This window comes from Hemicordylus capensis, chromosome 5 (genome assembly GCF_027244095.1).
Source record: "Hemicordylus capensis ecotype Gifberg chromosome 5, rHemCap1.1.pri, whole genome shotgun sequence".
Taxonomy (NCBI): Eukaryota; Metazoa; Chordata; class Lepidosauria; order Squamata; family Cordylidae; genus Hemicordylus; species Hemicordylus capensis.
Window position 1 is genome coordinate 248,404,741 of NC_069661.1, and position 16,183 is coordinate 248,420,923.

Genomic DNA, 16,183 nt, shown 5'->3' on the forward strand with positions numbered 1-16,183 from the left:
AGAGGAGAGGTCCTCATCTGCTCTCTGCCATCCCATGCCGCTTCCTGCTGGGGCAGCACTTGGCGCAAGTACCCCTGCACAGTGCCAGCACACAACAACAACAACAATGTATATACCACATTTCAACAAACGTTTCCAAAGTGGTTTACACAAGAGAAATAATAAATAAAGATGGAACCCTGTCTCCAAAGGGCTCACAATCTAAAAAGATAGACACCAGCAACAGACACTGGATGTACTGTGCTGGGGGTGGATAGGGCCAGTTGCTCTCCCCCTGCTAAATAAAGAGAATCACCACGTTAAAAGTTGCCTCTTTGCCCAGTTAGCAGGGGCCTAACATACAGTGCTAACACACAGTGCCTGTGCATGTGCAGACGCCATGTCCTGGCACCATGCGGGGTTACTTGGGCTGAGTACTGCCACAGCAGGAAGCTTCATAGGGTGGCGGAGAGCAGGTAAGGACCTGTCCAGGTAAGGACATGTTCTCCTCTTTCTTATAACTCCTTCTCCCCTCCCCTCGGCGCCAAACCACTGCTCGAACCGTGGTTTGTGCACAGCTCTATCATTGTGCTCTCTTTGTGCTGTCCCATGCAGTCCAACCCTAGACCAAGCCCTTATGACATAGAACTCCCACAGCAGGGGTTGCGGGGAGGATGTCACAGTTATCCCATGCTTGTCCTGTCCAACTCCTGTGAGGCAGATTAGGTGGAGAAAGAGTGACTAGCTCAAGTTCACCCAGTGAGTGTTATTGCTGAGTGGGGATTGAGCCCACTTCTCCCTGGCCAAAGTCCAACTACTAAATCACACTGGCTCAGACAACACTGGACAACCCAAGCGAAGTACCATGTCCAGCCATTAAAATAAGCATGCATAGCTTGACTTCTATTCTTCTTTGGGTGGAAGCAGAATTGAATGAGCTAAGTGCTCTTCAGGCTTCAGTGTGTGGGTGTTAGGTGCTGAGATGAGTGGTCTGGCAAGTACCTAGAACAATCAGACAGAAAGGGCAGACTAGCAGTCAACATCAGCAACCATCATCAACAACATCAGCAACCATAAGATCCATCTTATTTATTTGTTATTTCTCTGTGTAAACCACCCTGAGCCATTTTTGGAAGGGCGGTACAGAAATCGAATAAATAATAAATAATAATCCTATATAATAAAAGGCTAAGTGAGTGGCCATGGCTTTGGAATGTTGGGGATCTGCGTCCCTGCCTCCCTGGGATGTTCTGGGCCTGCGCGAAGCGCAGGCCCAGAAGAGCCCAAGAGACACAGGACCGCAGACACCAGTGTCCCACAGCCATGGGCGGCCATTAGCCGGTGTGTGGAGGCGGGGGAAAGTGGCCGAGGCGGCGGCGGAGCCGCCGCCTCGGCCATGAGCTGCGGCACGGCGAGAGGAGGCCGAGGCAACCAGAAGCGGCCGCCCTGAAAAAGGCGAGGGCAATGGCGGCGGGGGAAGACCGAGATGGGGGACAGGGAAGCTGGGTGAGGTGGTGGCGAAGCCGCCAACGAGGCCCCCGCCCGCTCACAGCTGTCGCCCCCGCCTGCTCACCCGCCCTCCCAGCTGCCCAAAATCACCTTCGCTGCTCCCCCCCCAAAAGATTAAGGGCCAAAATGGCCCATGAGAAGGTCGCCGCCCCCGCCTATCGCCCTCCCGCCCACCCAGCTGCCGAAGACCACCTTACCCGCTCCAGCCCGAGGGAAAAGAGAGGAGCTCACGAGCAGAGCTCCTCTCTGTGCTAAGTCACTGCTCAAACTGCCGCTATGGATGCAAAGGACGCCTATTGCGTCCATTGCGACAGTATGGGCAGCAGCTTAACACAGAGAGTAGCTCTGTTCCCGAGTTCCTCTCTTCTCCTTCGAGCTGGAGCGGGTAAGGTGGGCTCCGGCAGCTGGGTGCGCGGGAGGGCAATAGGCGGGGGCGGCCACCTTCTCATGGGCCATTTTGGCTGTTATTCATCCACAACCCCCCCGCAAAAAAAGTAAAAGCAAAATAAGGAAGAACAAAAACAGAGACAACAACAAAAACACAAAACAAAAAGAGAGAGGGGACAAGGGGGGGAAAAGAGACAGAAAGAGAGAGAGAGAGACAGAAAAGACGGGATAGAAAGCTAGCGCCCGTTATCATAACGGGCTTAAAAATACTAGTAAATAATAATTGACCAGCCTGAGTGAATGCTGTAGCCTTGAGAGCTTTATTAGGATCAGTTGTTTAAGATTTGTTTCCACCCAACCAAAACTTGGGAGCACACACAACTCCCAAACCCAGGTAGAGCACCGTTTTTGATTGTGTGGAATGACCTCTCTGTCTTCTTCTCCAGAACCCAGCATATTTCTGAGGAAACTCAGCCTTCCCAGGAGGAAAATTCAAATTCAATAACCATTAATTTTAAGAGTTATTCTGAGTAAACCTGTCCAAATTAATACTTGGCAACAATAGGAGATTCAAGTATTTTTCTGTTTTCACTAATCATTTAAGCCTTTTAGAATTATTACAAAAACAGAGACCTCAGCTGGAGTTTCCAGGAACTAGGAAAAAAATAATAGAAATGCTAGTTCATGCCAAAAAGCCTGGTTACAATCCAAATCACCACAAAAATAATATTGAATCCCCTAGCCCCGTTTGTGGTTCCACGCAGAGGGAGCTTTTGTATATGAACACTAATTCTCTCTGAGAGAATATATTCTTATTCAAATATTCTTGCCACAGAAAATACATATTTCGGGTGGAGAGGCAGGCTGAACAGCCGGCTATGCAGCAGATCTCCCAACTGATTAGGGACATAGGAAGCTGCCATCTGCTGAATCACATCATTGGTCCATCTAGCTCCGTATGTTCTACTCTGACTGGCAGTGGCTCTCCAGGATGTCAACCAGGGATTTTTCTCAGGCCTGCCTGCCAGGGATCGGGCCTGGATCCTTCTGCATGCTAAGCAGATGCTCTACCACTGAGTTATCGCCCCATCCATTAGCAGTTGAATCATGTACTACTTATATTTAACAAAGTGGCCAGAGGATCAGCTGTGATGTCTACACTTGCATCCACTTGACCTCTTCATAAAATTGAAAAAGAGGTATCCTAGACAAAATCTGCAACTTTGAGAGATTCCGAAAGGGGTAGCAAGCTTGTATGGCATTATATTAACGAGCAGGAACTCACACACCTCCTCCACTCTTTTCTCTCCCTCCTCTCTCATCAACAAATAGTAGAAACTTCCAGTCCTGGCGCAGGAGAAACCCATAGCTTGCCTTTCCATCCAGACCTAGCAAACTATGGGTTGCACAAACAAGAACATCAAAAATGTCATGACACAGTATCTTACCAGGGACGTTCTGGAGCAAAAATGGCAGCCACTAGACAGTGGGGCTACTCACATGACCTACTGGGCGGACGGGCGGAAGGGTTCCCAAACTTTGCCTTCCTCCCAGACAATTGTAGTTTTGATGGTGAGAGCGCGCTCTGTGCTCCCACATGATCAGCCCTGTTCCGTGCAGCGTGGAGCAGGACAGATTGATCTGAGGCCGGAACTCATTGTCGTGGCCCTCGTGAAGCCCACAGTGCAGCATGCAACATACACGCTGCATGGGGGGATCTCCCCAAGAGATGGGCGGGCTGGAAACAGCCCGTGTCCGCACATGAGCAAGTAACTGGGGGTAAGGAAGCGCTTGCTCCTTTAACCTTGGCTCACAGCGGGGGTAAATAAAGGGGCTAGGCAGCACTGCCCTGCCAGGCAAGATCCTGGTGGTTCAAACACGCAGCCTAACCTGGGCTGGGTGTGCCTAGCCCGGGTTACGCTGTGCATGAGAACAGCCTCAGTGGCTGCCAAGACCAGCCCTATTGCCACTGCTGTCACTTTAAAATGTGGTGGCAAAAAGGGGGCGGTAATCCACCAGCCAGGGACTGCCTGAAAAAAAGCCACAACTACTGCTGCCACCCACCCAGATGCCCCCATCCCTTTACACAAATCCACTCTCCCCCCCCAAACATGCTCCCCCATGTATGCAGACTGCCAAAGCAAGGGTCAGTCTTAACTTCATTATAATTAATAATATGTTGGTTTTGATTACTAGCCTAGCGACATGGGTGCTGGCCCATGGCTAGATTTTTTGGTGGCTCCCATCACCACTGCTAGCCTCCGCCCACCCGCCTCCCTCCCACCCTGTCCCTGGTGGCGGCCGAGGGAGGGGTGGGTGGGTGGTTGGCTGTGGAGGCAGGCAGTGCACGGCTTGTTGGCTCCCCCATCCCTGGCCCCACTGGACAGCCTATGGACACGGTCACCCAACGGGAGATCCACCCCTGATTTTAAAGCATAGTGCTTATGACTGTTCTCATAGGTTGAAATATGATCCAATACACCACAGAAATTTAGAAAGTCCCAGCTAACACTGTAGTGACGACAAGAAATACACTTTTTTTTTTGCAAGAGTAGTCCCTGTTCTTTTTATTTTGGCACATAGCTGGATTCATTCCAGGTTCCCTCATCCTGAAAATAAGGTAACTACAACTACTAGAGTTGAGAAAATGCCTCAGGATCTACATGATAGGTATACGCCCAGGATTAAACTGGAGCCTCTGTGTGTCTGTGTGTGTGTGTGTGTGTGTGTGTGTGTGTGTGTGTGTGTGTGTGTGTGTGTGAGAGAGAGAGAGAGAGAGAGAGAGAGAGAGAGAGAGAGAGAGAGAGAATTTGTGCTGTTGTTGCTGAGAGACACTCTGGTGGCAAGCAAACACACCGTGAATTGAATTAGCTGCAATCCGCATGGAGGAAACCCCTCAATGACTGCCTGGTTTACTTTAAAAGCTAAGATTTTCAATTCCTTGAGGCAATCACATTCTAGCAGCTCAGGGACTTTCATCAGTATATATATTTTCCCTTAGCCCAATCCATTTCTGCTAGTTGGCAGGCAGTATACTAAGCTAGCCTTAAATTAGCTAGGGTAACAGACATTTACAGAGGAAATTGCCACAACGGACTAACGTGTCTGTGGCCACCGGCCACAGGAAATGTAAGCTTCTTACATCAGATAAGAGGGGGGCTGTTTAATTGGATCACTGTGGACTCCACCCATTAGATAACTTTGCTTGTAGAAAAGGGGGCATGCCCTAAGCCAGACATTTTCTAATGGCAGAGGTAAATGATATACTAGAGAGGGCATCGTGTGTCTTTGTGAACCAGCAAAAACTTAAATACGTATTATTAAGTGTTGTTTGCATAGTATCACACTTTGCAAACTGCAGAAATAATAGGCCCCTGCCCCAAGAGGCTTACAGTGTAAAAGGAGACAACAGAGGGAGGGGAAGGAAATGTAGGCAGGAGTAGAAAGGGGGAAATATGCACATAGTCAGTTTAAATGCAACCGTTGCAACTGAAAAATTATTATTTATTTCAGTGTTAAACAGGAAGTGCACGTGCTTGTTAGGGATGTGCATGAATTGTTTTGGTGCGGCCTGACAAATCGTTTTGGCGGGGCATGGAGCGGTGGCCATGTGTGTCCCACTGCCGTACGCAGGCTGCTGGGTCATGCTCTGCGGCCGTGAGTGGACTTCTGAGCGGTGCAGCGCCACACCTGGAGAAGCAGCAGAGGAGCAGGTAAGGACCTGCTTTACCCATGCTTAGAAGGTCGTGCCAACCATCCCACCATCTCAGCACTCATTCACCAGAACAGAAGGGGGAAACGAGCCAGTTTGCTACACTTGAAGTATTGGGTAGAACACGGCCGGTGTGTGTGTGTGTGTGTGGGTGTTCTTTCTAACTCTGTCAATGAGCATGCTAGAGACACCATTTTCTTTTCGACACACACGTGAAAGATAGAGAGCGCCTGGAATATACTGCCCTACCCTATACTGCAGGGTAGGCAGGCCAGATAAAATGCAGGTGGTGCTTTCAAAGCAATGACTCAAGCAAGCAATCCCAGCTGTAAACGACAAGGAAAAAGGACCTCCCATGTTTGTTAGCCAATATGTCTATGGTGAGAAAAGAACCACCTGCAATGCATCTAAGTCACATCCAGGTGATCAGTAGGGATGTGCACGGAACTGGGTGGGGGTGCTTCGAAGGCGGGGTGTGCAGCTTTAAGGGCGGGGGAGGTTGCATTTACCCCTCCTTCTGCTTTCCCCCGCCAGCGCTCGGTTTTTAAAAAGTCCATCGGGGCGACAGCGTACCTCCCTGCAGCCCCATTGCCTCCTGTAACCGGAAGTACCTAACGCTCCTGTGGGTGCCGGGCATGGATGTGCGCATGTCACACCCATCACGCGCCCCCGCGCACCATGTGTGCGCCCACCCAAGATGTGCGCGTGCCCATAAAGGGCCTCTCAACCGGTTCTATGCACGTCCCTAGTGACCACTCAGCGATGATAATGCCTTCCCCATCTTTCCAGGCTATCAATATATGAAGAATACATGAAGCTGCCTTCTACTGAGTCAGACATTTTATCCATCTAGCTTAGCGCTGTCTACTCTGACTGGCAGTGGCTCTCCAAGATCTCAGGGAAAGGTCTTCCCCAATCATGTTACCTGATGTCAGTTCAGCTGGAGATCATCATATAACCCTACATCACCCAAGCTTCTGACTTTAGTTGTGACAGTTTCCAAAGCCCCAGAGGCAGCACATGGGGGTGGAAAGCGAACATCCCAAACCAATATCCTCCAACATTTCATGGGCGAAAACAGGGACGTACTTGAAATACACGTATGCATACACCAAGAATCACAGGCCAAGTCATAAGAACATAGGAAGTTCTCTTATACCAAGTGAGAGTCTTTGGTCCAGCTAGCTCAGTATTGTTTACACTGACTGGCAGCGGCTGTCCAAGGTTGCAGGCAGGAGTCTCTCCCCAGCCTTACCTGGAGATGCCCGAAACTTTCTGACTGCAAGCATGCAGGTGCTCTTCCACTCAGCGATGGCCCCGCCCCTATCCTACAGCGCTCACATGTTGTCACCCATACAAATGGAAACCAAGGCAGACTCTGCTTATCAAAGGGGACAATTCATGTTTGCTGCTATAAGACGAGCTGTCCCCCACTCACCACACACACACACAGAGTTCCACATTGCTGAATGATTTTTTTCTCGCCTACTATATGCTGCCTTCACTTACTCCATAGCAGCCCGATCTCCGCTGCTGTAAGGACCAATACAGTGTTTGTTCTTTTCATTAAAGATATATTGGAAAGCCATTATCCCTGTTCACACACTATGCTCAACACACATGAAGTAGTAACTTCCCATCTGCACATTACATTTGAAGGAGTGAGGACCACAAGGACTCAGGACCACATTTAAAGTGAATCCATGTTCTTCTCTCTCTCTCTCTTTCACACACACACACACACACACACACACACACACACACACACACACACTTGGTGTGGAGGAAGGAGGTTTTGTAAATAAACCCTTGTATTGCAAACGCATGGTATTATGAATTGAATTGATGCTCCCAAACCTCTTTTTGATGTAAACAAGCCCTTGTGTTGTATTAATATTGCTAAAACTCTTCTTTATTATAAATAAGTTTGTGTGTTTAATAGGCTTGCAAATCTCTATGCATAAAAAAACCTGGTAGGGTCAAAAGTTAATGCCTGCTTCTTCTTTTTAGTTTCACATTGAGAAATAACTGTTTCACAGTTTAATTTTGGAGGGAAGGGAAATTTTAAAAAATGGAGGGAACTTCGCGTTATACAGATTGGATTGTTTGAAAATAAATGTAACAATTTGTGTACAGGAACATAGGAAGCTGCCATATACTGAGTCAGACCATTGGTCTATCTAGCTCAGAATTGTCTTCACAGAATGGCAGAGGCTTCTCCAAGGTTGCAGGCATACTAGGGAATTGAAAGTTCCACTTCTCGTAATCAGGTTAGTAAACCTGTATGTCATTTATGCAATGATCCTGCATAGGAATAGGGAGGGAGGACGCGACCAAGAGGTTCACGTGGATGAGACAGTAAATTTCTTCTGGAAAAGTCTGTATGGATATGTGCAAAAAGACAAGTGTATCTCTTCTAAACAGCAATGGGACAAATTATGGAAATGGACGTTGGACATAACCCCCCCCCCCAATTACCTGATGTGCCTTGTAATCCCCCATCCCGAGTTACAGTACTCCCTGCATATACTTTATAACCCTGTGGGTTTCCAAATCCATCTTTGTAGATATATGATGTACAAAGAACCACTTTGTATATAATTGTGCTTTGGCAACGTACTGTATGCTATGGTAGTTTGTTGGTTCAATAAAAAAATCTTGTCCTATTAAAAAGATCTTGTCCTATTTTGGAGATACCACGGAAGGAACTTGGAACCTTCTGCTCTTCCCAGAGCAGCTCCATCCCCTGAGGGGAATCTCTTATAGTACTCACACTTCTAGTCTCCCTTTCATATGCTACTAGAGTGGACCTTGCTTAGCTAAGGGGACAAGTCATGCTTGCTATCACAAGACCAGCTCTTGTGGTAGCAAGAAGTAGGTTGCTTTTAGCACAGAGCAGTTCAGTTTTGAAAGTCAGCAGTGAGAGTGCAGTTTTGGTATTCAGAGTTGGAAAGCCCTGGAAGAAGTCAGACACAGAGTCCTGGAGAATCAGAGCTGAAGTCACAGTTGGAGTTCAAGTTGGTGAACCAGAGTCAATCAAAGTCAAGAGGACAAGAAGTAAATGTTGGAAAGTTATTATTGTATTATTATTATTTTTACATTTATATCCCGCTCTTCCTCCAAGGAGCTGAGAGCAGTGCCCTACATACTTGAGTTTCTCTTTCACAACAACCCTGTGAAGTAGGTTAGGCTGAGAGAGAAGCGACTGGCCCAGAGTCACCCAGCTAGTTTAATGGCTGAATGGGGATTTGAACTCGGGTCTCCCCGGTCCTAGTCCAGCACTAATCACTACACCACGCTGGCTCTGTTGAAGGAACTCCAGCCCATGTGGAGGAGCTGAGGCCAGTCAAAGCAAAAGAATTGCTAGCCAGGTGGAGAGAATCAGTGCTATGGCTGTAGCAAGACCTGAAATCACAGAAGAGCCAGGCTGGACTGAACCCCAGGCCTGTACTGTGACCAGGACAAGAGAAGGAACAAGCTGAAAGGAAGGTAGCTCCAGAGACCAGTTCAGAATATCAAGAATTGATATCACGAGGCCAGTGGGCTCTGAAATTCCTCCACACATGCAAGTTCTTCTCATGACTGATGAGAAGAGCTTCTTCCGGGTTTGCGGGGAGAGCGGGCTTAGCTGCTCTCCCTGCAAACGATCAAAAGGCAACCCTGGGCGGCCAGATCGGCCGCCCACATGACTGACAGCTCTGTCTCAGAGCTGGTGGAGGCTGCAGGGATTGGGGAAGTTTCTGGAAGTTCCAGGATGCCCCGCACAAGTGCATGGGGCATCCTGAAGAGACCCCTGAGCCCGGGAGGCTGCTTGCAGCCTCCTGGTCTGGGGTCTACTCGTGTGTTGTCGCACAACCAAATGAGGTTAACAGAGCACTCGCTGAGTTAACCTCATTTCAGGGGAGGGGGAATTAGGCAGGCTAGCCTCCTTGGGAGCACCAGGCTTGCCTGGTGGTTCCCATGATCCTTGGAAAGTAGGCTAAGCTCCCTTAGCCCGCTTTCCAGTGATCGTGGGAATAGACTCATGGTGTCACAAAGGTGGGATAGGCAGCTGTTCCTCCATACCTAGGTACAGCCTCTGACCTGGGTATGCATGTTCATGTGAATAGGCATGTGTGTTCTTTCTTACTGCCCATTCACAAGACCATGTATACCCAGGTCAGAGGCTGTACCCATGTCGTGCGAATGTCTGAAAAGGGCGATAATTGTTCTATGACAGGTTATCAAGCAGTTCAAAAGATGGAGAAATGGCAAGCTATATGCCGCAAGGTACTTCAGTCTTCATGGACATGCATTTAGCTACATGCGCATCAGAGACAAGTTGCGCCCACTCTGTGGATTTAACTATTGTGGTCCACTGTCAGGGTTGCCTTTCAAATTGTGCCGCCTCCCCAGCAGGTCCCTAACAACAGGGGTGTGGCTATCACTGGGCGGACACAATCCAAGAACACTCCTGCCCACTCTCACCTCCCCCTGCTGGCCAGCTCCCCACTCCTACTCCAGCTGCTCACCGCCACCCACTGTGCGCTCCACATGCCGCTGGTTCCTGGGCAGTGGGAAAGGAGGAGAGCCCCAAACAGCATGTGCACGTCCTTAATCTGCAGCCAGTTCTGGACCGGGCGGAAAGAGGAAGCTCCACCTCCCAGGAGCCGGCTGCATGCAGAGCGGTGTAGTGGCATGGCCAGCTCAAACAAGGAGTGACATTCCCACTGTCCAGGCAGTGGCTGAGGTCCTGGTGATAGTAACAGGGTGAACACGCTTTGCACGTGCACCACGGAAGACAAGGATGGGGGCCGCCGAGGAGGGGGGCAAACACAGAGCCACCCTCCCCTAGCTATCCCTTTGCCTAACATCAACAGTGCACTTCAAGTCTCAAGTCATTTATGGTGACAGTCTCAGACCAGCACAACAGTGCACTTCCTGTGGGCTACTAATACAAATAATAATATATGGGGAAGAACGTCGTGGTCCTAACGGATCTCACCAGGTGAACGAGGTTCACGGCCTTTCATGCCGTTCCCTCATTTCTCTCTGCACCCCACCTTCCTTCCTTCCCCACCACCCACCCCAAAGCACTTGGCAGGATTCAAGGAATCAGAACCACCATAGGGAAAGTATATTGCCTAAGGGCACAGTCTCCCATAGCCTGCTTCCATCCCTGCATTTCCGTCCCATGTCCCAGGCAGCTGTTATCTTGAAGTGCTGAGCTCCATGCCTGCCGCTGCTGTGGCAGAAGCAAGCCTCTTTTGAGTCTCTCCCACCCAAAGGCATGCAGAATCCACACATCATATAGGGAACGGGAGAGGGGATGGGGAGCAAAGCTGCAATTGCATGGGATTTCTGTCCCTGTCTACTGACGCCCCTCCTACTTAAAACATGCTTCAAAGGGCTCTGCTCTCCCCCAATGAGTCACAGCAGCAGTGCCTCCCCAAAAGAGGCCCATGGTTTCCCCTCTTCCGATGTGCGTCCACAGCTCTTGCCTTATTCATTTTTTAAAAAAGCAAATCCTGCACAGCATCACTGCTTCCCCTGCCTGGGAGATTCGAAATCTCCTCACTCAGCGCTTCATTAAGAATTTGCGCCTAGGCGAGGAGCGGAAGAGGTCCCCTTCTCTTGCGCAGACAAAAGGGGTGAAATAACAAGACAGACTGCAGGGGGCAGGGCGGGGTCAGAGCCGGGAATGCTGCTGAACTGCAAGGTCCTCGAGCAGCAACGGAAGCCAACCCAGCCCTAAAATCAAAGCTCAGGCAATGTCACCACGCTCGGCTTCTGTTTTGCAACTCAAAAAGCTTTCAGAGCCGGCCTATTAACTTCCATGGGAAATATACATATAAAAATAGCCGTTATTGCTGAATAAATTGCAGGGAAAGGGGGCCAATTTGCAGGAAACGGAACATTAATGTATTTTTAATGGCTGAGCGAAGGGTACGACTGCATTCAGTGTTTTAATTCTAGTACATTAGCAATGCTTGTATACATTAGGCACTAATGCTATAATGTCAAACTCTCTGGTGGTTGCAGAATGGAAATAAAGGGGTGCATTAATCTAAACTAGCTTTTAGAAAACAAGATACAAGGAAGCCCCTTCCCCAAGCCCTGCTGGGGCATTTTGACCTTTTTCTGCCTCTTGCTTTATTGCAGGGAGGGGTCAGAGCTCAGGGGTACTTTGCATGCAGAGATTCCCTGGTCCAATTCCCAGGAGCGCCAAGGAAAGCGAGGAAGGGTGTTCATTGGAATCCCTAGAGCAGTGGTTGCCAACCTGCAGCTCTCAGCTGTTGTGGGACTACAGTTCTCATCACCGTCAGCTGCAATGCATTGTGCATGGGGATGATGGGAGCTGTAGTCCAGCAACAGCTGCAGAGTGCACCCCTGCCCCGGAGAACTGCTCCCAGTCAATATAGGCCAGGGGCAGACAGGAATTCGGCAGCTTGGGAGCTCCCAGGCTCATTCCAAACAACTCTCCAGGCACTTGGGCTGGATTCTCCCTCCCCTCCCCTTCCTGCCAACACTGCAAATCTGATTGGCTGGCTGAGTGGGGACATGACCATGCCATTTTAAAGCACTCTCTCTTGGTTAGGTTTGCTTTTATTTTCTCTCCCAGGGACTTCTTGCCATCTTCTTCCCCCACAAAATAGCCTGTCTTGCTCCTCTCCAGCCCTTGAACAAAACCCTCATGGAATTCAGCCGTTTTGATGTTAAAATCCCTCATTCCATTGATGTACACATTTGTACAAGTCACCATTTTGGACTGGCTCCACCACCACCACTGCAAACTGCTATTTTGTGCAGGCAGCTCTCAAGGCTTCCAAACCCCAACCAAGTAGCTACCAGGAGATAGGGGTGTGCACAAAACCGGCTGGCCCAGTTTGGTCCGGCACTCCCTCAAAACACCCCCCCCCCGTTTGCTTCAGGTTTGAGGGGGGGGGTTAAAGACTGCAAATGTTAAATATATATATAATTCTTTAAACCTTCTACTTCCCTAAGGGGAGTTCCTGGAGGCGTTGGGGGGCATGGAGGTCCCCCCTCCCCCCACTAGTCTTCTAAATCACTCCTCACCCCGTTTGGGGGGCTCTGCGGCCAGTTTTTGGCCTTCACCCGATGGCTCAGCGGCGATGTTGGGCGCCAGAGTTTGGTTCAAGGGTCAAACCATCGAACCCCCAAATCAAAACCTCAAACCTCAAAACCTTGAACCTGTTTGCACATCCCCACCAGGAGCCTCAAATCGGCCCATCTCTAGATGTAGATCAGGGGTTCCCAGCTTGTGGTACTGAAGATAACTCCCATCATCCCTAGCCACAATAAAGTGTAGCTGGGAGTGATGGCCATTGTTGTCCATCAATATCTGCAGGTTGGGAACCCCTGATGTAGACAAAACTAGCTGGACCAATCATGTGATTCAGTAGAAAGAAGCTTCATGCATTCTCTTTTACATACCAAATCAAAGAGCTACAGGGATAAAAAGTTATGATGATTTTCTTTAATATTAGCATTCAGCTCTACAAAAGCAGAAGTTGTTTTTAAAAATCTATTGCGTTCTTGCTCTGTCTTTTTTTCAACTGAGATCTCTTCAGCATGGGGCAGACTAATGCCAGTTCAAAATATATTTCTAAAAACTTATTGATTTACATGTTATGAGGGCGATCAACAGATTCAGTATTTTTAGTTGATCAGTCATTTGCTTCTTCACTAATCAATCATCAATCAATCAATCAATCAAATGCTCTGAGAAATAATTTAATTATGTTCCTAAAGAGTAGCAAAAATATGAGACACTTTTCAACATTCCGTTAAAAAAAAAAGAAATCAGGACGGGTAAGTTGGTTAGGCTAAGCCTTATTAGGCTAGAGCCAGAGTGGTGTAGTGGTTAGAGTGCTGGACTAGGACTGGGGAGACCCAAGTTCAAATCCCCATTCAGCCATGAGACTTGCTGGGTGACTCTGGGCCAGTCACTTCTCTCTCAGCCTAACCTACTTCACAGGGTTGTTGTGAAAGAGAAACTTAAGTATGTAGTACACTGTTCTCTGGGCTTATTGGAGGAAGAGTGGGATATAAATGTAATAATAATAATAACAACAACAATAATAAAAACTCAGAAATTAATTATATTTGATGACTGATATACAAACCAATAGGTTATCCAAGGTCTAAGAAAATATTACTAGAAATGGAGCATTAAACCATATGTTACTTTCAGCATCTAATTAGAAATGATGCCCCGCCACACACATTTTTAAACAGAAGTTATGGAGTCAAGAGGTGTTTTTACCCCTGGACTTCCAGGCCAAAGTCCAGGGCCTCCACAAGTCTTCCCCCACCCAATCCTCTTTAGTCAGTCCCAGGTAGTGGGGGAATCCAGCTGAGCATGATAATGCTTAATTTGCAGGGAGAAGGGGGCTTCAAGGCCTTTAGGTCCAGGATTAGGGAAGTGGGCTTTAACTCTATGCCTCCACTACAGTCTCAGGTCATCCCTCCCCCATGGTTATCTGTCCCAGGAGGAAAGCTACTTTCCTCCAAAAACAACAAGAAGCCTTCTACCCACATGCCATTGCCATAGACCAAACTGGGGCCCACACAGTTCCTGTTTTAAAAACCCAAACAGCTCTAATGATGTACTTAACATAATGAGGGGAAAACATAGTAATGTTTCAAGGACTTCACCGGTGGAAACCTAGGATTAACATTGACCTGAATGGGCTGTTTCCTGTCATGCATCAACGGAGTCTCTCTTTGGCCTATGAATGAGTCAGCTCTTTACCATTCTGCTAGTCTTGCTTTCCTTTCTTATTCTCTATTATAAGACTTACAGAAATAAGAATTTCCTGCAGGCACTAGTCTGTTTGCACTTCAAGGTATTCCTGAGGCTACAGTTTCTGTTGACAAGGACATAGCATAGTAAGGTTGTGGAATCGTTTACAGAATTATCAGGACCAGGGGTTCTCAAACCTAGGTCCCCAGTTGTTGTTGGACTACAACTCCCATCATTCCAAAGGGCTGGTCATGGTGGGAGTTGTAGTCCAACAACATCTGGGGACAGAAGTTTGAGAACCCCTGGTCTAGGGCACCACTGTGATTCCCCTTCCACAAAAGCACACCTGCATTTATTTCACACATTTGGCTCTTTAGGTGTCCTACACACTTTGGCGACCCCACATAACCTGGCTAGGTTGATGTCTTTCAGAATGGTGGTTTGCATTGTGATAACTTGTCCCCTTAGCTAAGCAGGGTCTGTCCTGGTTATGTATGAATGGGAGATTTGATGTGTGAGCACTGGAAGATATTCCTCTCAGGGGATGGAGCCGCTCTGGGAAGAGCAGAAGGTTTCAAGTTCCTTCCCTGGCTTCTCCAAAATAGGACAAGATTTTTTTTTTTAATAGGACAAGATTTTTTTATTGAACCAACAAACTACCAAAGCATACAGTACGTTGCCAAAGCACAATTATATACAAAGTGGTTGTTTGTACATCATATATCTACAAAGATTTATACACAAGGATTTGGAAACCCACAAGGTTATGAAGTATATGCAGGTAGTACTGTAACTTGGGGGTGGGGGATTTCAAGGCATATCAGGTAATCGGGGGGGTTAGGCTGAGAGAGATTCCTGCCTGCAACCTTGGAGAAGCCACTGCCAGTCTGTGAAGACAATACTGAGCTAGATAGACCAATGGTCTGACTCAGTACATGGCAGCATCCTATGTTCTTATGTTCCTACCAAAGTCTGAGACATTAATAGCTACACCTCCCAGCTAGCACTTGGCTTCAAGGCATAAGGGCATAGATTAGTCTGGCTGGAGGAATGGGCTGTGTCTCTCATCTTATGGTTACTTAGGAACAGCAGTTTCCTTTCTTTGGGACATGGAAATATATACACACTCTTTCATGGGCAGGGTAAGTTCATGTGTCTTTTGATGGGTGGAGGAAGGGGAAGAGGGAGGTCTCTTCTTTTTTTTCCTCACTCTATCCCTTCCCACTCTTTCCTTCCCCTCCCTATCAAAGAGAACGTCTATTTCCGCATGATCTCCACTGCCCATTGATGAGGCCATCTGGCGGCAACTTTCTCTGCAGCCACCCCTGACCTTTGGAACCCACTCCCTGTTGAGATACATGGATTGGCATCGTTGGTGGCCTTTAAGAAGGCCTTGAAAACACATCTTTTTAGTCAGGTGTTTAGTTCAGGTTTTTAATTGCCTTTATCTGTTTTGATCTTTTAATTGTGTATATGTGTTTGTGTTGATTGGCAGCATATAAATGTAATAAAATAAATAAAATACAGAAGGCCGTTGTCATATAAATAAATAAATAAAATACAGAAACCCTATCACCCATGGTTTTGCATATCTGTGGATGGGCAATGGAGACCAAACCTCGTTATGTGGTTCAGAAAATAGTAGGGATTCATCTATCCATGATTCCTAGGTCATTTCTGGCCACCATTTTGCTGAAAGGAGCCATTTTGTGGCTCTTCTTTTTAAAAAAAAAAATCCCTGTGATTGTTCGTGGAAAATTTCCGAAATGGGGGTGGCATTGCTGGACAGTTAGAGACCTGCAGAGCAAGGTACAGCACTTTATTTTTCTTATTTCTGCTTTTAGCTGTTT

General features: G+C 47.9%; 1 protein-coding gene and 1 long non-coding RNA gene across 27 annotated transcripts in view; one reads left to right on the forward strand and one right to left on the reverse strand.

The window, feature by feature from the left end:
- Window positions 1-16,183, reverse strand: part of CELF2 (CUGBP Elav-like family member 2) — a 914,911-nt gene that overhangs the window by 322,320 nt on the left and 576,408 nt on the right. The window lies entirely within an intron of this gene.
- Window positions 1,813-15,881, forward strand: LOC128326687 (uncharacterized). The gene is made up of 3 exons (XR_008308200.1): window positions 1,813-1,873; window positions 5,389-5,588; window positions 15,584-15,881. It is a non-coding gene; the product is annotated as an uncharacterized LOC128326687 (long non-coding RNA).